The sequence below is a fragment of the Ambystoma mexicanum genome, chromosome 7q (genome assembly GCF_040938575.1).
Source record: "Ambystoma mexicanum isolate Mex_15411 chromosome 7q, UKY_AmexF1_1, whole genome shotgun sequence".
NCBI classification, from domain to species: domain Eukaryota; kingdom Metazoa; phylum Chordata; class Amphibia; order Caudata; family Ambystomatidae; genus Ambystoma; species Ambystoma mexicanum.
This window is the reverse complement of record NC_090941.1, coordinates 221,374,899-221,400,946: the sequence shown is the minus strand read 5'-3', so window position 1 is coordinate 221,400,946 and position 26,048 is coordinate 221,374,899.

Here is a 26,048-nt window from a genome sequence, read left to right as displayed (position 1 = left end):
ATGCACATGGATGACACACACATGCATGTACACTCACCGGACAATGCCTCGTAATCAGGCAGATCTCCCATGCCTTGGATCTGTTCCTCCGTGACGTAGGTCCCAGCGACTGATTCATGTGGAGTGAGTTCCATGTCTACTACTGGAGACCCACCTCCAGTCAATAGAGTTGCGGCATGACTTGAGGCCAGCTTATTCTTTGCCCTGCGCTTTAGGTCATTCCAGCGCTTATAGCAATCATTGGCTGTGCGCCTCACGATTCCAAGGGCACTTACGATGTCCGCAACGGTCTGCCAGTGTGCCTGGCGTTGTGCAGGTGTGGTCTTGGATCCTGCAACAATGACCATCTCGTTATCATGTGCGGACAAATACTCGACAAGTGCATTCAGTTCGTCATCCGTGAAGCTGGGCTTCCTGGACGGGCCGGACTGTGTAGCCGTGTCTGGGGCATCAGCCTGTGCCGGACGAGCACTCTTCCTCTTCCGCTTGGAAGGTGGTGGTGATCCTGAGTGTCCTGCGCCACTCTGGACACTAGGGGCAGGAGCCCTGGTGGACTCTGTATCAGGAGTGTGGGATTGCACACTCAGCATGGGAGTTGGTGCAGGCATTGGCTCAAGTGTAATGGTGTCAGGGGGAATGTCAGCAGGATGGACTAGGACCAACACTGTCCTGGCTGGGTGTGTGAGAGCTGGGGTGGATGGAGGCGCAGCTGCCCCTGCAGCCTCTCCGCCCTGCCTACTTGGGGCAGCAGATGACCTTGCTGCCCCAGATGCACGTGGCATGATGACATCAACGTGCACCAGCGCACGTGTCATAGGCCTGCTGACCTGGAAGTCAGCCATGGAGTCAGCCAGGTCTGGTGCCACAATGGGCTGGTCCAACAAGGGCTGAGCATGGATGGCGTCAGCCACATCAGCCTCAACGGGAGGGGGGGGATTATGGGTGCCCTTGACTGGTCCTCCACACATGGGGGGACAGGCTCACCCTGCAAGTAACGACCACGTCCCCTACCGGATCCACCACGGCCACCACTTGTGGCTCTTCCACCTTTGCCACCCTTACGGAATCCTCGCCTCCCAGCCATGGCACTGATGTTAATGTGCGTATGGGAGTGGCTGTAAACTATTGTCCTGGGCAATTGGGGGTCAAAGGGGTAGGGTACCAGATGGTAATTGTACCCTAGTGCTCTAGCAAGGCTGAATGTAACCCCTGGGGAAAGATGACGGGTCACGCTACGCACAGGAGCCCCAAAAAAGAGAGATGACGTGCACGCAACCCCTCCTAGACCATGTGTGCAGAAAGAAAAACCTGCACTACGCTGTGGCACCCAGTAACACAAGAATGAACGTATGCGTGTCACACGCAGCCTAGAATGACCTCTGAAGGGGTAGGCTACACACGGGGCAAGCACAGATGTTAGATACGTGCGTGACTCACCGTCTGCCAGGTAAAGGAGCGTGAAAAAGGAGCGCGTTCGGTTGGCAACACCCCCGCCAAAAGAAGATTTGTACGCTGTCTGAGGAGACAGGACAACAGTAGAAGGGAACACTGTTTGAGGGAACAGGCCCAGGTAAACCAGTAAAAGAGAAAAAAGAGAAAAAGCTGTCAGAGGTAACAGGGAATACGAACTTGAAACGCCGTGAAGTAAATCGCGTGTGAAACGACAAGAAGTACAGAATTCACCCACTCGCTCTCCACGAAAAGCACGTACAAGGAAATGGTGTTCTACACGTACCTTTTATACAGGCCCACACGTCCAGCGTCACTTACGCGGCGTGTACGCGCTAGGGCCATTTCCACCAATTACACGCTTTGCCACTTCTGCGTGTAGGGCCATTTCCACCAATTACACGCTTTGTCACTTCTGCGTGTAGGGCCATTTCCACCAATTACACGCTTTGTCACTGCCGCGTGTACGCGCTAGGCCCATTCCCACCAATTACACGGTTTGACACTCGGACGTGTCTTTCATTTTTTTCACACGCAACATTTTCAAACGTGTGCCCAATGCAACGTGCACGTGACTTCATAGACGCGCATACGCTGGCGACGCGTTTACGCGCTGAGGGCCTTTGGTCCAATAGAATCGCGTATGCGTGCTGACGCGCTTACGCGCTAAGGGCCTTTCCTTGATTTTCACGCTGACGTGCAGGATTTTCACGTGCCAAATCACTCCGTATCAAGCTGGCCACGCGTAAGCACACGGAAGACCACGCTCCTGCCCAGAAGGCCGAACTACTGCCCCCCAGAGCCCCGAGCACGCTCCCACCTGCCATCTGCTGCTGCCTGACTGCCTGCTGCCCACGTGCACTGCCATTTGCTGCCTGCACATCAGCCAGGGGTGCTGTTGCTGTGACCACCCCTGCTGGAACTGAAGACTCCCGACTGGGATTCCATCGCTCCACAGCCCAGCCCCAGGACCCAGTTGCCCACCCACTCCTGCCTCTGGGGTTGTCATGTCGGGGCAAACACCATCTGTGACCACTGACAACCCCCGGCCAGAGAGGCAGAGGGGCACCAGCTTCAGTGCCACCGAAGTTGGTGTCCTGGTGGAGCAAGTCCTGGGGCAGTATGATGCCCTCTTCGGAAGTTCCCGCGCCGACAAGGAAGGACGGACTCGGATCTGGACTGACATCGTGACTGCCATCAACGCGGAGGGGGTGGCAGTCCGGGACTTACAACATGTCAGGAAGCGCTGGGAGGACTTCAGGTCCAGGACCCTGAACAAGGCCCGGCGCCTCTTGAAGGCAGCGGATGCCAAGGGGCGCCGGGGCCACTTGTCGGAAGAACAGATGAGGGTCCTGGAACGCATATCCCCAGCGCTCCACGTCCAGGTCCTAGAGAAGCAGACCCGTCTGGAGTCGAGCGGTGAGTGTACATGCATCCTGATTGTGAGCAGTGCGTGTGGTGATTATTCGGTAGTGTGCAGGTTGCACATCTGTTTGTATGGGGTCGAGTATGGGTGGGGGTGTACAGGGCCGTGGGGCTGACACATGCGAGGATGTAATGTGTGAGACATGGATGGTGATTGTGTGTGTAGGCTTGCATGCCAAATGCAGTTGTGCGTGCACACATGTTTGGATGAATGTGTATGTAAGTAGACATCTCCGTGATGTCACGCATGTATGTTGTTTTCGGCTGCATGTATGAGCACTGTGTACATGTGCATGTGTATGTATTTGACAAGGGTGCAACAGTGATGCAACATGGATGCATGTGACAGCGGTATGTGGAAGCCTGATTGGCAGATGTGACATGGATGCCCGTCTGAACAGTGCGACACTTGGCAGAGGTGTACACATGCATGCAAGTGTGGTGGTGTGTGTACATGTGTGGTGCACTTCCTGTGTTGCATGTGATGTGTGGCTCCCCTTTGGCTGCTCATGCAGTTGTATGTGTAGGGATGGTGGTGGCAGTTGCGATATGGCTGTGGTATGGCTCATGTGTGCGAGTTGCAATGACATGTGTGTTGGGGATTGTGATGACATGTCTGAGGTTTGCCAATGCCACTCATGTGCAACTGTCATGTGTGTATGTGTCCATTGTACGGTGCCCTGATGCCTGTGTTTTGTTTCTCCCTGTCTGCAGCGTCAACTGATGAAGAGGGCGGAGAAGGTGCTGTGGAGCACAGCGGCGGGGATCCGACCGCCAGCCGGAGACGCAAGGCCCGGCTCCCCTCCCGTGTTGTCATCTCGTCGGGGAGTGAGGAGTCCGGTGCCGCGTCCCAGGCCGCAGCTGCCGGGGGGAGGTCCAAGAGGCGGAGGTTGGAGTTGGACTCCTCGGCAGCAGAAGGGGCAGCTGGGACCCCACAGGGCCCAACAGGGGAAGATGGCACGGAGTCATCCAGGTTGGTGGGGGGTTTGGTGGAGGAGGAGGCCGTGCAAGCACCAGAGACGGGGTCTGGAGGTGGGGATCCCACTGGTGCTAGTGGTGCAGTGCAGGACCAGGGACAGGAGGCAGCACAGGCGGCCGCGGAGGTGCCTGTGTGCAATCCTGTCCCCGATCCTGTCCCTGCATCATCTTGCACCAGCAGGGATGCCTACGTCCAGACCCGTTTTCAGGCAGGGGATGAGCTGACGTCAACTGGCCTTCCTCTGCCTGCGGACGTGGCTATCCAGGTCCGGGTTGAGCCTGTCCTGGCTGGTGTGGCGTTGCGTCAAAGGGCCATGCGAGGTGACCTGCAGTCTTTTCATGGAGAGACTGCACGTCATCTCGAATGGCTCGTTGACCACGTCAGCCTGCTGGGACAGGTCACCCAGGCCGGATTCCTCCGTCTGATGGGGCTTGCTCCGACCCCCTCCTCAACTGGACCCCCTACGCGCCAGTCGTCCTCTGTGCCATCTTCCCACCCATCAGTCACCTGGGTGCCCTGTGGAGCTGCCTCTGACAGTGCGGCCAGGCTGGTGGAGGAGGCATCCCTGCCACAGTCGGGAGTCGGAGGTCCAGCAGGGGTGGCCACATCAACAACTGCACCCCAGCCGGCGGAGGATGTGCAGGCAGCAGGAGGCAGTGCACGGGCAGAGGCAGAGCAGCAGCAGCAACGTGGTGGGAGCCATGAAGGCTCGGGGCCTTCGACATCGGAGGGGCAGGCATCGGCCGGAGGGCAGGTTGACCCAGGACGGGGTGTGTCTTCTGTGTGGCAGCGGTTGGGCCAGCAGATAGGTGCGGAGCGGCGGCGGGCGGAAGAGGCGCGGCTCACAATGGTCAGGGCGGAGAACTCCATGCGGAGGGCCCTGAGGCGGGCCGAGTGCCTCGAGGCAATCCGCAGGGGGTTGGAGGAGGACACAGCGTCGACCCTGCGGACCCTCGGGGACATGGAACAGGACCACCTCCGGGACATCGAACAGGAGTTCGATGATGCCCTGGCCCGGAACACCACGGAGTGAGCCGCTGGACTTGCCCGCCGCCTTTGTATATAGTTCTTTAGTTTTAGGTTTCATTTGTTTCTTATTATGATTTGGAGTCGACGGACACTGCTCCACTTTTTGTATATAGTTGCATTTTAGTTAGGTTTTTTTGTAGGTTTCCTTTGTTCAGTTGGGCTCATGGACCCTTGGATGTTTTGTACATAGTTCTCCATTGGATTGATTTCATTTTTGATGTGACTTTGGACACCATTTTTTTGGATTTGGATTTGTAGTTTTTATTTTTTTAGATGGACATGCAGCTTCTCTTTTTTTCTTTGCCATTGTAGTTTGTTTCATTTCATTTCCATTCTTTTTTTTTAATACAATTTTGTTTTCATACTTCACTATGTGGTATCATCTAATTGGTTTCATGCATTTCATGTTGGGTGTTTTCCCATTCAATTGCAACCATTGTGTGTGACGGACATGGGTTCATTTGCTTTATGAACATTGGGGGTGTAACATGCCATTTCTATTTCCATGTGGGTGAATGGGTTACTTGGTAGGGCTTTTTGGCTGTGGAGGCTGTCCATTACGCACATGATTGGGGATTGTGAGGACCTGATGGAGGCTGCCCATGGTGGCTGGGGGGTGGGGGTGGTGGGAGACATGAGTGGGGGCCTGGTGGGGGCTGCCCCTGCACTGCTGGGGGTGGGGGTGATAGGGGACATGAGTGGGGGCCTGGTGGAGGGTGCCCCACAATGCTGAGGGGTGGGGGTGCAGGGGTACATGAGTTGGACATGGGTGGGGGCCTGCTGGCAGGTGCCCCACAGTGCTGGGGGGTGGGGGTGGTGGGGAACATGAGTTGGACATGGGTGGGGGCCTGCTGGCAGGTGCCCCACAGTGCTGGGGGGTGGGGGTGGTGGGAGACATGAGTGGGGGCCTGGTGGAGGGTGCCCATGGTGGCTGGGGGGTGGGGGTGGGTGGGAGACATGAGTGGGGGCCTGGTGGAGGGTGCCCCTGCACTGCTGGGGGGTGGGGGTGGTGGGAGACATGAGTGGGGGCCTGGTGGAGGGTGCCCCTGCACTGCTGGGGGGTGGGGGTGGTGGGAGACATGAGTGGGGGCCTGGTGGAGGGTGCCCCTGCACTGCTGGGGGGTGGGGGTGGTGGGAGACATGAGTGGGGGCCTGGTGGAGGGTGCCCCTGCACTGCTGGGGGTGGGGGTGGTGGGAGACATGAGTGGGGGCCTGGTGGAGGGTGCCCATGGTGGCTGGGGGGTGGGGGTGGTGGGAGACATGAGTGGGGGCCTGGTGGAGGGTGCCCCGGGTGGCTGGGGGGTGGGTGGGAGACATGAGTGGGGGCCTGGTGGAGGGTGCCCATGGTGGCTGGGGGGTGGGTGGGAGACATGAGTGGGGGCCTGGTGGAGGCTGCCCCTGGTGGCTGGGGGGTGGTGGTGATAGGGGACATGAGTGGGGGCCTGGTGGAGGGTGCCCCTGCACTGCTGGGGGGTGGGGGCGGTGGGAGACATGAGTGGGGGCCTGGTGGAGGCTGCCCCTGGTGGCTGGGGGGTGGGGGTGGGTGGGAGACATGAGTGGGGGCCTGGTGGAGGCTGCCCCTGGTGGCTGGGGGGTGGGGGTGGGTGGGAGACATGAGTGGGGCCTGGTGGAGGCTGCCCCTGGTGGCTGGGGGGTGGGGGTGGTGGGAGACATGAGTGGGGGCCTGGTGGAGGCTGCACCTGGTGGCTGGGGGGTGGTGGTGATAGGGGACATGAGTGGGGGCCTGGTGGAGGCTGCCCCTGCACTGCTGGGGGGTGGGGGTGGTGGGAGACATGAGTGGGGGCCTGGTGGAGGGTGCCCATGGTGGCTGGGGGATGGGGGTGGGTGGGGGACATGAGTGGGGGCCTGGTGGAGGCTGCCCCTGGTGGCTGGGGGGTGGGGGTGGTGGGAGACATGAGTGGGGGCCTGGTGGAGGCTGCCCCTGGGGGCTGGGGGGTGGTGGTGATAGGGGACATGAGTGGGGGCCTGGTGGAGGGTGCCCCTGCACTGCTGGGGGGTGGGGGTGGTGGGAGACATGAGTGGGGGCCTGGTGGAGGGTGCCCCTGCACTGCTGGGGGGTGGGGGTGGTGGGAGACATGAGTGGGGGCCTGGTGGAGGGTGCCCCTGCACTGCTGGGGGGTGGGGGGGTGGGAGACATGAGTGGGGGCCTGGTGGAGGCTGCCCCTGGTGGCTGGGGGTGGGGGTGGGTGGGAGACATGAGTGGGGGCCTGGTGGAGGCTGCCCCTGGTGGCTGGGGGGTGGGGGTGGGTGGGAGACATGAGTGGGGGCCTGGTGGAGGCTGCCCCTGGTGGCTGGGGGGTGGGGGTGGTGGTATACATGAGTGGGGGCCTGGTGGAGGCTGCCCCTGGTGGCTGGGGGGTGGTGGTGATAGGGGAAATGAGTGGGGGCCTGGTGGAGGCTGCCCCTGCACTGCTGGGGGGTGGGGGTGGTGGGAGACATGAGTGGGGGCCTGGTGGAGGGTGCCCATGGTGGCTGGGGGGTGGGGGTGGGTGGGAGACATGAGTGGGGGCCTGGTGGAGGGTGCCCCTGCACTGCTGGGGGGTGGGGGTGGTGGGGAACATGAGTTGGACATGGGTGGGGGCCTGCTGGCAGGTGCCCCACAGTGCTGGGGGGTGGGGGTGGTCGGAGACAGGAGTGGGGGCCTGGTGGAGGGTGCCCCTGCACTGCTGGGGGGTGGGGGTGGTGGGAGACATGAGTGGGGGCCTGGTGGAGGGTGCCCATGGTGGCTGGGGGATGGGGGTGGGTGGGAGACATGAGTGGGGGCCTGGTGGAGGGTGCCCCTGCACTGCTGGGGGGTCGGGGTGGTGGGATACATAAGTGGGGGCCTGGTGGAGGGTGCCCCTGCACTGCTGGGGGGTGGGGGTGGTGGGAGACATGAGTGGGGGCCTGGTGGAGGCTGCCCCTGGTGGCTGGGGGGTGGTGGTGATAGGGGACATGAGTGGGGGCCTGGTGGAGGGTGCCCCTGCACTGCTGGGGGGTGGGGGTGGTGGGAGACATGGGTGGGGGCCTGGTGGAGGGTGCCCCTGCACTGCTGGGGCGTGGGGGTGGTGGGAGACATGAGTGGGGGCCTGGTGGAGGGTGCCCCTGCACTGCTGGGGGGTGGGGGTGGTGAGAGACATGAGTGGGGGCCTGGTGGAGGGTGCCCATGGTGGCTGGGGGGTGGGGGTGGTGGGAGACATGAGTGGGGGCCTGGTGGAGGGTGCCCATGGTAGCTGGGGGGTGGGGGTGGGTGGGAGACATGAGTGGGGGCCTGGTGGAGTGTGCCCCTGCACTGCTGGGGGGTGGGGGTGGGTGGGAGACATGAGTGGGGGCCTGGTGGAGGCTGCCCCTGGTGGCTGGGGGGTGGTGGTGATAGGGGACATGAGTGGGGGCCTGGTGGAGGGTGCCCCTGCACTGCTGGGGGGTGGGGGTGGTGGGAGACATGAGTGGGGGCCTGGTGGAGGGTGCCCCTGCACTGCTGGGGGGTGGTGGTGGTGGGAGACATGAGTGGGGGCCTGGTGGAGGGTGCCCCTGCACTGCTGGGGGGTGGGGGTGGTGGGAGACATGAGTGGGGGCCTGGTGGAGGGTGCCCATGGTGGCTGGGGGGTGGGAGACATGAGTGGGGGCCTGGTGGAGGGTGCCCCACAATGCTGGGGGTGGGGGTGGTGGGGAACATGAGTTGGACATGGGTGGGGGCCTGCTGGCAGGTGCCCCACAGTGCTGGGGGGTGGGGGTGGTGGGAGACATGAGTGGGGGCCTGGTGGAGGGTGCCCATGGTGGCTGGGGGGTGGGGGTGGGTGGGAGACATGAGTGGGGGCCTGGTGGAGGGTGCCCCTGCACTGCTGGGGGGTGGGGGTGGTGGGAGACATGAGTGGGGGCCTGGTGGAGGCTGCCCCTTCACTGCTGGGGGGTGGGGGTGGTGGGAGACATGAGTGGGGGCCTGGTGGAGGGTGCCCATGGTGGCTGGGTGGTGGTGGTGGGTGGCAGACATGAGTGGGGGCCTGGTGGAGGCTGCCCCTGGTGGCTGGGGGGTGGGGGTGGTGGGAGACATGAGTGGGGGCCTGGTGGAGGCTGCCCCTGGTGGCTGGGGGGTGGTGGTGATAGGGGACATGAGTGGGGGCCTGGTGGAGGGTGCCCCTGCACTGCTGGGGGGTGGGGGTGGTGGGAGACATGAGTGGGGGCCTGGTGGAGGGTGCCCCACAATGCTGGGGGGTGGGGGTGGTGGGGAACATGAGTTGGACATGGGTGGGGGCCTGCTGGCAGGTGCCCCACAGTGCTGGGGGGTGGGGGTGGTGGGAGACATGAGTGGGGGCCTGGTGGAGGGTGCCCCTGGTGGCTGGGGGGTGGTGGGAGACATGAGTGGGGGCCTGGTGGAGGGTGCCCCTGCACTGCTGGGGGGTGGGGGTGGTGGGAGACATGAGTGGGGGCCTGGTGGAGGCTGCCCATGGTGGCTGGGGGGTTGGGGTGGTGGGAGACATGCATAGTTGATCAGTAGTGCAAGGTGACATGTGGGTTGGCTGGGGGGCATGCCCATGGTGGATGGGCTGCCTGCGGGACATGAGCAGGGGTGTAGGGTAGTCCCCCGTGGTGTGGGCTGCCTGCAGGGGCCGTGGAGGTTGTGGAGCGTACACCTGGGAGGACCCACACGGCCAATTCACGTGTAGTACTCCCCAGAACCCCTGAAATACACATACCCTGCTGAAATCGCGTGTGCAACTTCCCGCGCACCCATGAAATACACGTACCCTGCTGAATTCGCGTGTGGAACGTCCCGTGCACCCCTGGAATACACATACCCTGCTGAAATCGTGTGTGGAACTTCCCGTGCAACCCTGAAATACACGTACCCTGCTCGCACTGGGACAATCGCATGTGGAACTTCCCGCGCACCCCTGGAATACACATACCCTGCTGAAATCGTGTGTGGAACTTCCAGCGCACCCCTGAAATACACGTACCCTGCTCGCACTGGGACAATCGCGTGTGGAACTTCCCGCGCACCCCTGAAATACACGTACCCTGATGAAATCGCGTGTGGAACTTCCCGCGCACCCATGGAATACACGTACCCTGCTCGCACTGGCCCATTCGCGTGTGGAACTTCCCGCGCACCCCTGAAATACACGTACCCTGATGGAATCGCGTGTGGAACTTCCCGCGCACCCATGGAATACACGTACCCTGCTCGCACTGGCCCATTCGCGTGTGGAACTTCCCGCGCACCCCTGAAATACACGTACCCTGCTGAAATCGTGTGTGGAACTTCCCGCGCACCCCTGAAATACACGTACCCTGATGAAATCGCGTGTGGAACTTCCCGCGCATCCCTGAAATACACATACCCTGCTGAAATCGCGTGTGGAACTTCCCGCGCACCCATGGAATACACGTACCCTGCTCGCACTGGCCCATTCGCGTGTGGAACTTCCCGCGCACCCCTGAAATACACGTACCCTGCTGAAATCGCGTGTGGAACTTCCCGCGCACCCCTGAAATACACGTACCCTGCTTCCACGGGGCCAATCGTGTGTGGAACTTCCAGCGCACCCCTGAAATACACGTTCCCCGCTTGCCGTTTGCTGTTTGCCAGCCCGGTGAACTGGTCGTGGGTTAGCGCAGCCCTTTGCGATGATTTAGCGATTTTGATGGCTTTTCCTTGCACAAGGGCGTTCTTGGGGGCGTTACTGGCGCTGCTGCAGGGTCGCTGCGATTCTCTGCGCCATGGCTGGTTTGGGAGCCTAAAATCCATGAATACGCTGTGCGCGGAAATCGTTTTTAGCGCACGTGCCTGGCGCAGTCAATCGCACGCGGACACTCTGCGCCAGCCGCTTGCGACACTTTTCTGCGAAATTCTATGAATTACCCTGTAAATACCTTTACTATGCCTTGTGAAATTCCTAATGTACCAGTGAATACCACTATTCCTGTAACTAAGCTCTTGCAAGTAATAGTGCCTCAATGTCATGGGCTGCTTGCGCTATATAAATATAAGTAAGTAAATAAATAAATAAATAAATAAATAAATAAATGTTCATGTCATTGTACAAGTATTGTTGTTTGAGATTTGAACATAGTGTGTGCATGCAATTTTGTTTGACTATATGCAGTCTTTATATTTTATTTAAAAAATGTTACTTCAACATGATTTGAATATGTGTGTGTAAAAAGAAATTAAATAGTATAAAGGTTTGTAAGAGACAGTTGATTTTAGGAGATGGACAAAAAGACAGTAAGTTCATTTTACAGATTATACAAGGTAAAAGTCAGTTAATCTGTTTATATGAAACTAGAAGAATTGTACATGTACTTTACAGAAAATATGCATACCTGTAGTTTGTGTTCATGCATATGGATATGCATGGAGCTGCAAGTAGAAATTTTGGAGACTCGTACAGTATTTCTTGTAGAAGGTGCTTTCCAATGAAATGACACTTGTACTCAGAGAGATTCACAGTACATTTGCAGTGCTGATCTATGATGATGCAGTTAGATTTAGAGGTCTTCTATGTGATTGGTAGATGGTCATGTGAGTTCTTAGCTACATCCAATGAGGGAATGGCACAGAGAGTGAAGTGGAAATGGTAGAAGGGCTGTCCATGTTAAGATATGTCCGCAAACATGGCGGTAGTTCGCGGACATCGGGTGTTACATCCTTTGATTTTTGGGTTGGAAGCCATGCAAATGAGAATGAGCATAGAAAGGGATTGGTCAGGAAAGTTTAGTGGGTGCGTTGTGCCAGTAGAGATTTGCTCACATACTCTTTTTGCTGAGAGAAGAACAGATAGCTATGGCTGTGTGTTTCAGAAAACAGATTGTTTAGATTTTGGGAGATTCGCGGATACATTGGTTGAAGGTGCATGCAGAAAGCTGTGGAGTAGCTGTAGATCTTGGATTTCCACATGTGGAAGTACACTGGTATGTAGTACGTGGAATGAAGTGGTTGGACTTGCTACCTCTCTGTGCTACTTTGGAGACAGAGCAACATCCAGATATAATTATAATTAATTGTTGAGGGAACAGTTTAGGACAAGTGTCTGGAATTTCTTTGCAATTTGCAATGAAAGCAGGACTTGGGAAGGTCATGGACATGTTTCCAAATTCTCAAGTAATTTTTTCACGGATTGCGCAGAGACAAATGTGGCTTTGTTCTTCTTCATTTGGTCCACAAATGGAGAAAGCAAGGCGCAATGTCAATAAGGCTGTTTGTGCCTTTCTAAGAGATTTTGGCATGTCCTCTTTTCACAGTGAAAATATTATGTTTGGTAGTACATACATTTTTCGCAGAGATGTAGTCCATCTAACGTATGCTGGCAATCAGATTTTTCTGAGAAATATACAAAATGCATTGCGACCCTTTTTAGAATTACAGCATCCATTTTGTAGTAGATGTTGAGTATTTATAATTTTTCAAACACAAACACCACCAAACGGCTCTTTTCAGAGCCACTACTTCCTCCCAGAGAAAATTGCAATGGTTATGATAGGGTAGCACCCCAAAATTTTAGATGTCCGCAGACATCTAAAAAATACAAAGGGCCCTGCTTCATTTATTTTCACTTCTATTTTTTAACTGTGAAAGGCGGCTCTGAAAAGAGCCTTATTTTTTTTGATTTTTGTTGTTTTATATTTTTTTTGGTTTTTTATACAAGACACACTAGGAGAGGAGGGGAAGGAGGGTAAAGGGGGGGACACCAACCATGTGGATAAGAAAGGGCTTGCTGTTAGAGGAAGATGTAGAGTGGATTTTATTTGGGTAGTGAGCAGATCTTCTCGTGCTCTGAGACGATAGTCTCAAAAGCACTGCAAAGTCGCACCCCCTGCAGAGTACTACGTCGCAGTACATACACACAACTGTGACCCTCGAAAGGTAAGGGTCATCAGCATTGTGTATGGCCTGTGAGGCAGCTTGAGGAATATGCTGTCCCACAGGAGTGTTCCTTGTGGTGACAGGATCAGAAACGGAGGATGAAGTAGAGGAAGAGTCAACCTGCTACGCTCCTCGCAAGGTACAACCCTGTAAAGGGCCCCAGTGTGAAATGACCTTAGGTGTCGCTTCATAGTAGTGGTCCCAAAACTGTACGAACCAAGCCTCCCGCGACTGAGTACCATTTTGCACTCGTTGCAGATGACTTGGTTCCCACGAGCCTTAGGACCATTCCCATGAATGGTAAATAGCCGCCACACCCAAGACTCACGCTGAGTGCGGGTAGTAGGGAGTTCAAATACCTCATCCTCGTCATCCTCTTCTTCCTCCTCTGCATCCTCACTCCTGTTCCCCTCTTCAGGCCCTTGGGGAGGTGGTGGTGGTGAAGGGGGTGGGGGTGGTGCTGAGGCAGATGCAGCACCAGGTGGCATCAGTGTAGCCAGGGATGCCATCAGGTTCAAGATGGAAATCTGCAGGTGGCAGTAAAATTTGCTGTGTTCTGTAGAATAGCCAGAAACACAATGAGAATATATTCTAGAGCGTGGTCTTTTATAGGGGTGCTTGTACGTGGTCCGCGGTCATGCGCGCTGTCTGTGGACAGATCGAACACAAAAAAGGTTCAAAAAGTTTCAAAAAGTATGTAGAAACTCAGGATTAGTATGTGGGACTTGTGCTATGGTGAGTTTTTATTGAAACATATTGTGGATTACTTGAAAATGTACTTTTAAATTGTTCGGGGACATGAACAGTGTCCGCATTCAGAACACATGATCAGCGTGGGCGCGGTCACATGATCGCTTTGCGAACATGTCCGCGAAGGGAGCAGCTGTCCGCAGGACACCAAAGGCACAGACATTGGTTTGCGCATGCGCGTTGATGTTCTACGGACACTGTTCAGGTCCTGAAGTAATTAAAAGTGCGTCACACGTCAAACGAACAGTTACGGACAGGCGTTTGTTCTTAGAACAGTTTCAACTTGCTTGCAAACAATACTGACAGACATAGCGTTCTCAGGACACCTCCATTTTGTTTATTTACGCACATTTGAGGACACCAAACGTGTTCTTAGAACAGTTTCAACTTGCATGCAAATATTACAGAGAGATATAGTGTTCTAAGGACACCCCTATTTCATTTATTTACGAACATTATAGAGCACATGATGTGTTCTTAGAACAGTTTCAACGTGCCTACGAACAAAACGGACAGGCATACCGTTCTCAGGACACACCTATTTTGTTTATTTACGAACATTTCAGGACAACGCGTGTGTTCTTACAACAGTTTCAACTTGCATGCAAACATTGCGGAGAGGTTAAGTGTTCTAAGGACACCCCTATGTCGTTTATTAACGAACATTATAGGGCACATGATGTGTTATTAGAACAGTTTCACCCTGCCTACGATCAAAACGGACAGGCATACCGTTCTCAGGACACACCTATTTTGTTTATTTACGAACATTTCAGGACAACGCGTGTGTTCTTACAACAGTTTCAACTTGCATGCAAACATTGCGGAGAGGTTAAGTGTTCTAAGGACACCCCTATTTCATTTATTTACGAACATTATAGAGCACATGATGTGTTCTTAGAACAGTTTCAACGTGCCTACGAACAAAACGGACAGGCATACCGTTCTCAGGACACACCTATTTTGTTTATTTACGAACATTTCAGGACAACGCGTGTGTTCTTACAACAGTTTCAACTTGCATGCAAACATTGCGGAGAGGTTAAGTGTTCTCAGGACACCCCTATTTTGTTTATTTACGAACATTTCAGGACACTGCATGTGTTCTTAGAACAGTTTCAACTTGCTAGCGAACAGTGCGGACAGGTATAGTGTTCTGCAGGACACCTCCATTTTCGTTTCTTTACGGACATTCCAGAGACCTGCGCTGTCCGTGGACACCTAAATTGCTTTTTTAAAAAAAAAAACATGAAATGATTTAGAACACAATATAAAAATGTAACTTTATTTAAGATGTATGATTAATTTATGACAGAGAAGGGGAGTCAGAAACTGAAACAAAAATAGGAGAATTAGGGGTTTCAACAGGATTTGTATGAGGTGAAGAACAGATGGAAGTCTTATCAAAACGTTTTGGTTCATGGGGAGGGTTTGGGGATAATTGACTGGGATATGGTGAGGGGGGACAGGCACATGTGGGACAATGGTACGAGGTGTTTTGTTTAAAATGATCTTCCACAAAGGTTTTTAAATTATAAAATTAGCCAACAATAGATACATTTTTTCTTGTATGCTGTGAAGAGTCTTATCCATAACAGCTTTTTCTGTAGTACTTTCTATTTTGGTGTGCTCTGTACAAAAAAAATATATATGTTAAATTTATATAAAATAATAATAATTAAATAGTTTATATTGTAAAGTGTCTACCATTAGATTAACTATCTTCTGACATTTCCTCATGTGGGAAATGCTCCTCTAGCAGAGTACTAGCCATTTCTGTGAGAAAAAAAAACATAGGGCCTCATTACACGGTAGGCAGTAATGGTTTACTGGTACCGGTAAGGGCACCGGTACCAGTAAACCCTTACCGCCTTACTACGAGGTTCCTTTGCGGGACCCAACCTTAACGGCTGGTGTAGACCAGCCATTAAAGTTGGGACCCGCAAAGGCACCTTGGTGCTAATTACGATACCGCAATTTGCGGTACCGTAATTAGCCCCTTCCCCATTCCCATTGAGCCCTATGGGGCAAAAATGGGAAAGGGCAAGGGCCATGGAGAAAGGGGGAATTACCGCCCGCCAACCTTGGAATGGGGTGGTAATTCCCCTTTCCTCCATGGTGGTACCGGTATGGTACCGGCGGCAACCATGGTGCTAATAGCACCATGGTTTATCGCATTCCGTGTAATGAGGCCCATAATATCATTTTTTTAATCTAATACAGAAAGTTTATAAATATATGAGTAAAATGCAGTACACTTCCTATTTCAGGTAAGGTATGTTGTAAGTGGTCTGTAGATATGCTGTTGTCCTTGGTTGTGGAGTTTCTGTGAGGTAATTATGTTGGAAGCCTATCTTTGTTCTTTTGGTATATTACATTTTAGAACATATTGTATTTAAATGAATGGTTAGTGCGTTACATATATGGGTTACACTTCTAATGTATTGCTACATATAATGTGTATGTGTGCTGGTTTGTGAATTTGTAAAATGTTAATATGGTATGATATAACAATTGAATATACCCCCGCAGAGTTTTAGGGTAGTGGTGCTGTTGTCCGAACATGTCCGCGGACATTAAAAGAGTTTGCGGACATCAAACTCAGTAGAGTGGGTTCAGTATGTTAAATTTGACATGTACATAAAGTCAGAGTTATCATTATTAAATTGTGCTACTAAAAACCTATGAAATTCAGTGAAAAAACGTTGTTAAAGGGACATTATGGTTAAGTTGCGCTACTAAAAACCTATGAAATTCAGTGAAAAAACATTGTTAAAGGGACGTTATGGTTCCAGGTAAAACCGAAAAACCCCTGAAATTCGCCAGTTATGGTAAGCTAAGCAACCATAACTCGTGCCACCACCGTGCACACTAAGACTAACACCCACAACATCAAAGATGACATCACAAATGTCATTGATGACATCACTGATGACATCACATGTCTGGCTCACTCTTTTTTCCTTTACTGACATGTCTAGGCCACATGGTTTTCTTCAGTAACAGTCAGAAACATTTTTTTTATTTTATTTGTAGACCTATCCTTCAAGTAGGTTCTTACAGTAATTCCCTTAGAGTCCAGTCACATCATATGAAACATATACATAGGGGAAGACACAAGCTTGAAAGACAGCAATCCTTTCTGTGCATAAAGATAATCAATAGAGTTATCAGCACTTTCTGATAGTTCTGTTTTTTTTTTTGCCTGTACTTTCCCTGTATATGCTCATATTTGTATACATTGTACTCACACTACTTTCCTTAGGGTCCAATCACATCATGTGATACATATACATAGGGTAAATAGCAGCTTTGAAACAGAGCAATCATTTCTTTGTATGATAATAATCAGTTAGGTTGTGAATTGTTTCTGCTACTACTTCTGCTTTTTTGCTAACTTCACTTTCCCTGTATATACCCATATTTGTATGTGTTCTTGTCTCTTTGTGTTTTGTCTGTAGTAATGCAATTATGTAATGCATGGGTTTTATTAGCTACTTATTACATATTTCACAGTACACACAAATATATTAATAAAACAATTATCATTTCATTATTCAACATATCAACATTATGAATATTATACCTTCATCTTGTATGCTGCACACAATGCTATGTCTCTGCATGAGTAGCTTAGTATACTAGATAGAACCCCATAATAGAATGCTATTTATATCAATGCATCGTTCAATGCACTAATTAGGGTATGATATTTATTGCAATGATCCTTGACACTTTTTTCTCAACATTATAATAAGAATCCCTTGTACACATATTTTATGAAAAGTAAATACACATGTGATGTCATCAGTGATGTCATCAATGACATTTGTGATGTCATCTTTGATGTTGTGGGTGTTAGTCTTAGCAGTGCACAGTGGTGGCGCCAGTTATGGTTGCTTACCATAATTGTCGAATTTCAGGGGGTTTTCGGTTTTACTTGGAACCATAACGTCCCTTTAACAAAGTTTTTTCACTGAATCTTTTTTATACATACCCTGTCTTTGCCATAGGATTTCATTTTTTCTGCTATTTTAATGCCATTTGGTAGATCCAGTTTTCCCCAATAGCATTAGTTATTTTTCCTCCAACTTTTACCTTCTGTATAGGCTTAGCATATATTTGGACCATTTTATTCAGATCCCAATTTACATTGGAGAGAGCTGATGCCATACCATACTTATCATGATGGAAGCCCTCGTTAAAAAACATAATTCTTTTGGCTGTCCAACTTATGTGATTACCCCTTATATTCGGACCAACACTAATAGCAATGCAGTTTTGTACATCCACAAGTGGTATACAAACGTACCATTTAAGTACAGCATGGTCACTCGGGTCATTTAATACAATCCCTACCTTAGTAAACATAGTTTTAGCCTCTCTATCCACGATAATGTAATCAATATGAGTCTCAACATTACCATTCAACCATTTTTAGGTCCTCCCGTTAGCAATATCATTCTAAAAAGCCAAAATGCTCAGCGCATGTCGATCCAAAAAAGCTATCCAATTGTTCAAGCCATTTGCTTTACAAATCTTATTTGCAATCAAATTTTGTATATTTGAGCGGAGCAAATGTTGTTTAAGTGTCTTCCAGAAGGCAGGATCAGGTGCATTAGGTCCATATACATTTAGAATTTAATAATATGTGGAGTTAACAAAGATATTCAAGAGGATCCATCTGCTAGAGTTATCACATTCTGAACTTATGATCTTACAATGAATGTTTGTATTCACTTATATAATGACGCCATTTTTCTTGCCAATTGCGGCACTGGCAAATAATTTGCCTACCCAAAGCTTCTTAAGTTTGACCACTTCTTCACATGAAAGATGGGATTCTTGTATACATGCGATAGAGGGTTTGGATCTATTTAGATAAGTGAGTGCCTTTTCATGATATTGTGGAGACCTTTAATGTTCCAAGATTATAAGTTTGTAGAAATTCTAAAGCAGAGGTGTAAAATATAAACCTAAATTAAAACATTAGATGAAACTTTGGTGAGTATGCTTGAATACATTTCCATTGAAATATGATACTCATTTTAATTATAATGTATGATACGTTACCCTTGGTGAGAGAACAAGAGGAGGAGGGGATACACCCTGGAGAGGGGGTGACAAACAATGACATGAAGGAGAGTGATCATTGATAATGACTTTTAATATAACAAAACAAAGTGGCTAACATGATACAGGCAAAACATTTCGTGTTGAAAAAAAGGAAAAAGATTATCAGGGTAGGGCGCACAAATGCGACTATGCTTGAAAGTGCTTCACTCTCGCACACATCGTGTTTGAGCTGTCAAAGACATTTATTTGGGATAACCTTTATGGGATATTGTTAGAGGAGGAAGGGCTCACAGTGTCCATAACCTCCAACCTTTGTGACTGAATAAAATGCTTCAGTTCTTCTGGATTGTCAAAAGAAGTAATATGGCCATTAAGAGTTACTTTTAGGGTTGCAGAATGAACCATTCCATATCTGGCATTGATTTGTTTTGGTGCAGGCCTTAACAGTAGAAGTTATTTTCCCCTAGCAGACGTTGAATTTGCAACATCTTGGGATGTGAAGATGTTGTGCCCATTACAGGCTAGCTGTTTGATAAACTGAGCTTTCTGCATTATAATCTAGATGTGTTTGGTATCCAATAGAGCAAAAAAAAAGAGTTCTAGGAGCGTTACTGGTGTTGGCTTGAGAGCAAGGAGGACCAATTCTATGTACACGCTGGATATTGAATTGTAGTGAAGGGGATAGATCCAATAACTTGGTGAGCATGGTGACAAGGAATAGGCTAGTGTCTTCTCAAGTAATTCCTTCAGGAAGGCCAACAATACGTAGGTTGTTTCTCCTGTTCCTGTTTTCCAAATTTTCAGAGTGTTTCTGAAGAGCTGTAACCGTGTTTTCCAGGATTGCAACTCTATTAGTGATGTCTTTAGCAATGGGGACTCTGCGCTCCACTTCAGATATCCTCGAGTTAAAAGCTGACAATTTTTCAACTAGGAGTTTCAGTTTATTGTAGGTTGTTTCCATAAATGGTTTTAAGGCTCTGATTTCGGTTAATATTGCGACCATGGCAGGGTCCATAGCTTCTACAGGGGTTGGCAAATCACTTGTGTGCTTCTTTAAACTGTCTTTACTAATGTTTTTCTTAGTTGTGGCCATAATATATTTTGGAGAGGTTAATAAGTTATCAGGTGTTGAACTGGCTCGAGAGCACTTTTTACTAACCAAAGCTCAGCAGACTTCTGAAGAAAATACACTTGTCGTACAGCTTGGTGTAACTATCTCTTGAAAAGTTAGCTTGAATACGTGATAGTAATTAATTAAAAAGGTTTTCACAGAACACTTTTAGCTCCTCAAAAATCACAAAAAATATGATTAAAACAGACAGGATCATTGTATTCTATAATATCATGAAGGAGTATCTTATGTTCAATAAAGTTCATATACACAGCAGCGGGTTAACTTTCAAGGAACCGTGTTGTGTCGAAACAAGCTTCCATAGACCTAGCAGCACTCACGTCGTATGACCGCCAGGCCAGCTGACAGGAAATTCCACTTTGCATTAACAATGACACGCTGCCTCATAGGCCTTGCCTTTCTGCCTCTTCCACACTTCGGGCCGTAAAAACGCTAAACTGTTTCAGGCACCGTGACACATTCTGCCATCTTCCAGAGGTGTTCCACGTTGATTTAAGGTGAGTTGGGTGACTTCTTAATTGTTTAAATGATGTTTAAAAGGGTGTGGAGTAAGGAGCTGAGAATTAGCCCACCATCCTGTATGGTGCCAAGCCACGCCCCACTGCAATCCTTTGAGGGATTTCTGATCGGTAAGCCTAAGAGCTAGAAATTCGTAGCATACCAAGTCATTAGTGGAATATCAATTTATCTCTTTGTGTCATGTTGGTCATTTTATGGGACCACCTTGTTTGATGGAAGTCTTGAAGTGGATATATATATATTCAGTAAAAAAACTTTGTTAAAGGGACGTTATGGTTAAGTTGTGCTACTAAAAACCTATGAAATTCAGTGAAAAAACTTTGTTAAAGGGACATTATGGTTCCAAGTAAAACCGAAAAACCCTTGAAATTCGCCAGTTATGGTAAGCTAGGCAACCATAACTCGCTCCACCACCGTGCACTGCTAACACTAACACCCACGACATCAAAGATGACATCACAAATGTCATTGATGACATCACTGATGACATCACATGTCTGGCTCACTCTTTTTTCTTTTGCTGACATATCTAGGCCACATGGTTTTCTTCAGTAACAGTCAGAAACTAAAAATGTTACTTTATTTGCAGACGTATCCTTCAAGTAGGTTCTTACAGTAATTCCCTTAGAGTCCAGTCACATCATATGAAACATATACATACGGGAACACACAAGCTTGAAAGACAGCAATCCTTTTTGTGCATAAAGATAATCAATAGACTTATCAGCACTTTCTGATAGTTCTGTTGTTTTTTTATGGCTGTACTTTCCCTGTATATGGTCATATTTGTATACATTGTACTCACACTACTTTCCTTAGGGTCCAATCACATCAAGTGATATATATACATACGGTAAATAACAGCTTTGAAACAGAACAATCATTTATTTGCATGAAAATAAACAGTTAAATTATGAATTGTTTCTGCTACTACTTGTGCGTTTTTGCTAACTTCACTTTCCTTGCATATACCCATATTGGTATGTGTTCTTGTCTCTTTGTGTTTTGTCTATAGTAATGCAATTATGTAATACATGAGTTTTATTACCTACTTATTACATATTTCACAGTACACAAAAATCTATTAAGAAAATAATTATCATTTCATTATTCAACATATTAACATTACAAATATTATACCTTCATCTTGTACGCTGCACACAATTCTATGTTTCTGCATGAGTAGCTTAGCATACTAGATAGAACCCCATAATAGAATGCTATTTATATCAATGCATCGTTCAATGCACTAATTAGGGTATGATATTTATTGCAATGATCCTTGACACTTTTTTCGCAACATTATAATAAGAATCCCTTGTTCACATATTTCATGAAAAGTACATACACATGTGATGTCATCAGTGATGTCATCAATGACATTTGTGATGCCATCTTTGATGTCGTGGGTGTTAGTCTTAGCAGTGCATGGTGGTGGAGCGAGTTATGGTTGCTTAGCTTACTGGCAAATTTCAAGGGTTTTTCGGTTTTACTTGGAACCATAACGTCCCTTTAACAAAGTTTGACTTTACTGAATTTCATAGGTTTTTAGTAGCGCAACTTAACCATAATGTCCCTTTAACAAAGTTTTTTCACTGAATTTAATAGGTTTTTAGTACCGCAACTTAACAATAATAACTTTGACTTTATGTACATGTTATATTTAACATACTGAACCTCTTCATGTCTTCTATGAATCATGTCATAGGAACATTTAACAAATTCAAAAAGCAGCACACATACACATTATATGAAGTGATACATAAGAAATGTAACCCATATATGTAACACACTAACCATTCATTTAAATACAATATGTTCTAAAATGGAATATACTAAAAGAAGATAAATTGGCTTCCAACATAATTACCTCACAGACACTACAGAACTAAGAACAAGACCAGACCTACACAGTACTTAGAACATATCTTACCTGAAATATTAAGTGTACTTCATTTTACTCATATATTTATAAACTTTCTGTATTAGATAAAAAAAAATGTATTGGGCCTCATCACAGCGGTAACCTTCAAATCCGGCAGTAGCGCTATTACGGCCGGATTTAAGGGTCCGCCGAATCAGGGCCTCGGCAGATTTTAACCCAGCTCTGAGCTGGTGTGAAATCCGCCGACAATTCGCGCTCATACCGCCGGCGGGAAATCCGCCGGCGGTATGTGCGCAAAATTTCCCCATGTAGCCCAATGGGGAATGGGGCATTCCCGAATGGGCTCAATGGGGAATGGGGACTTCCAAGTCCGCCCACCTCATGATCCCGCGCTATGAGCGCCGGGGGCTATGGCGGTCACGCTAATAGCCCCCGCGCTAATACCGCCAGCGTTACCGCTGAGGTCGTGATGAGGCCCATTATCTTTTTTTTCTTACAGAAATGTCTAGCACTCTGGAATGGCTAGAGGAGCATTTCTCACATGAGTAAATGTCACAAGATAGTAAAACTAATGGTAAACACTTTACAATATAAACCATTTAATTATTATTATTTTATATACATTTAACACATATATATATTTTTGTACAGAGCATACCAAAATAGAAAATACCCCCGAAGAAACTGTTATGGATAACAAGCTTGACAGCATAAAAGAGAAAATGGATTTATTGTTGACCAATTTTAATAATTTGAAAACTTTTGTTGAAGATCATTTTAAAACAAAAACCTCATACCATTGTCCCAGATGTACTTGTCCCCCCTCACCATATCCCAGTCAATTATCCCCAAATCCTCTCCATAACCCAAAACGTTTTGATGAGACTTCCATCCTTTCTTCACCTGATACCAATCATGTTGAAACCCCTAATTCTCCTGTTTTTGTTTCCGTTTCTGCCTCACCTTCTTTGTCATAAATTATTAATATATGTTACATAAAGTTATATTTTTATATTGTGTTGTAATTAGTTTCCGTTTAAAAAAAAAAACAATGTAGGTGTCTGCAGACAGAGCGGGTGTTCTGAAATGTTCGTAAATAAACGAAAATGGAGCTGTCCTGAAGAACACTATACCTGTCCGTATTGTTCGCTAGCAAGTTGAAACTGTTCTAAAACACAATTGGTGTCCTGAAATGTTCGTAAATAAACGAAAATGGAGGTGTCCTGAAGAACACTATACCTGTCCGTACTGTTTGTTAGCAAGTTGAAACTGTTCTAAGAACACAATTGGTGTTCTGAAATGTTCGTAAATAAACGAAAATGGAGGTGTCCTGAAGAACACTATACCTGTCTGTACTGTTCGTTAGCAAGTTGGAACTGTTCTAAGAACACACGCGGTGTCCTGAAATGTTTGTAAAGAAACGAAAATGGAGGTGTTCTGAGGACGCTATGTCTGTCTGTATTGATTGCAAGCAAGTTGACACTGTTCTAAGAACAAACGCCTTTCCGTAACTGTTTGTTTGACGTCTGACACACTTTTAATTACTTCAGGACCCGAACAGTGTCTGTAGAACATCAACGCGCATGCGCAAACCAATGCCCGTGCATTTGGTGTCCTGTGGACAGCCGCTTCCTTGGCGAACATGTTCGCGAAGCGTCCATGTGACCGCGCCCACGCTGATCGCGTGTTCTGATTGCGGACACTGTTCGTGTCCCCGAACAATTTAAAAGTACATTTTCAAGTAATCCACAATATTTTTCAATAAAAACTCACCATAGCACAAGTCCCACATACTAATTATAAGTTTATACATACTTTTTGAAACCTTTTGAACCTTTTTTGTGTTCGATCTGTCCGCAGACAGCGCACATGTCCGCGGACCGTGCACAAGCAGCCCTATAAAAGACCATGCCCCAGAGCTTATTCTCATTGTGTTTCTAGCTATTCTACAGAGCACAGAGATTTTTGCTGCAACCTGCAGATTTCCAACTTGAACCTGATGGCTTCTGTCGCTCCACTGCTGCCACCTGGTGCTGTGTCTGCCTCAGCACCACCCCACCCCCTCCACCACCACCACCTTCCCAGGGACCTGAAGAGGGGAACAGGAGTGAGGATGCAGAGGAGGAAGAAGAGGATGACGAGAATGAGGTAGAGGAAATCCGTACTACCCGCACTAGGCGTGAGTCTTGGGTGTGGCGGTTGTTTACCATTCATCGGAATGGTCATAAGGCTTGTGCGAACTGTGTCACCTGTAATGAGTGTAAAATGATACTCAGTCGCGGGAGGCACGGTTCGTACAGCTTTGGGACCACTACCATGAAGCGACACCTGAGGTCATTTCACTCTGGGGCTATTCGAAAGGTTGTACCTTTGCGAAGAACGTAGTAGGTTGATTTCCTCTACTTCATCCTCCGTTTCTGATCCTGTCACCACAAGGACCACCTCTGCGGGACAGTGTCTTCATCAAGCTGCCTCACAGGCCATACAGAATTCTGATGACCCTTACCTTTCGAGGGTCACAGTTGTATGTATGTACTGTGACACAGTACTCTGCAGGGGGGAGCGACTTCACAGTGCTTTTGAGACTATCGTCTCAGAGCATGAGAAGACCTGCTCACTACCCAAATAAAACGCACTCTACATCTTCCTCTCTCAGCTCGCCCTTTCTTATCCCTGTGGTTGGTGTCCCCCCCTTTACCCTCCTTTCCCCTCCTCTCCTAGTGTGTCGTGTATAAAAAACCAAAAAAAAGACAAAATTACAAAAATCAAAATAAAATAAGGCTCTTTTCAGAGCCGCCTTTCACAGTTAAAAAATAGAAGTGAAAATAAATGAAGCAGGGCCCTTTGTATTTTTTAGAAGTCCGCGGACAGTCCGCGGACATCTAAAAAATTGGGTTGCTACCCTATCATAACCATTGCAATTTTCTCTGGTAGTAAGTGGTGGCTCTGAAAAGAGCCTTTGGGAGGTGTTTTTATGTCAAAAACTATAAATACTTAACACCTACTTCAAAATGAATGCTGCAATTCTAAAAAAGGTCGTAATGCATTTTGTATATTTCTCAAAAAAATCTGATTACCAGGATAAGTAAGATGGACTCCATCTCTGCGAAAAATGTATGTACTACGAAACATAATATTTTCATTGTGAAAAGAGGACATGCCAAAATCTCTTAGAAAGGCACAAACAGCCTTATTAACATTGCACCTTGCTTTTTCCATTTGTGGACCAAATGAAGAAGAACAAAACCACATTTGTCTCTGTGCAATCCGTGAAAATATTACTTGAGAATTAGGGAACATGTCCATGACCTTCCCAAGTCCTTCTTTCATAGAAAATTGCAAAGAAATTCCAGACACATGTCCTAAACTGTTCCCTCCACAATGAATTACAATTATGTCTGGCTATTGCTCTGTCTCCAAACTAGCACAAAGAGGTAGCAAGTCCAACCACTTCATTCCACATACTCCATGCCAGTGTACTTCCACATGTGGAAATCCAAGATCTACAGCTACTCCACAGCTTTCTGAATGCACCTTCAACCAATGTATCCATGAATCTCCCAAAATCCAAACAATCTGTTTTCTGAAACACACAGCCATGGCTATCTGTTGTTCTCTCAGCAAAAAGAGTATCTGCGAAACTCTCTCCTGACACAACACACCCACTAAACTTTCCTGACCAATCCCTTTCTATGCTCATTCTCATTTGCATGACTTCTGAACCCAAAAATCCCTGGATGTAACACCCTATGTCCGCGAACTACCGCCATGTCGTAACATGAACAGCCCTTCTACCATTTACACTTCACTTTCTGTGCCATTCCCTCATTGAATGTAGCTAAGAAGTCACATGACCATCCACCAATCACATTCAAGACCTCTACATCTAACTGCATCATCATAGATCAGCACTGCAAATGTACTGTGACTCTCTCTG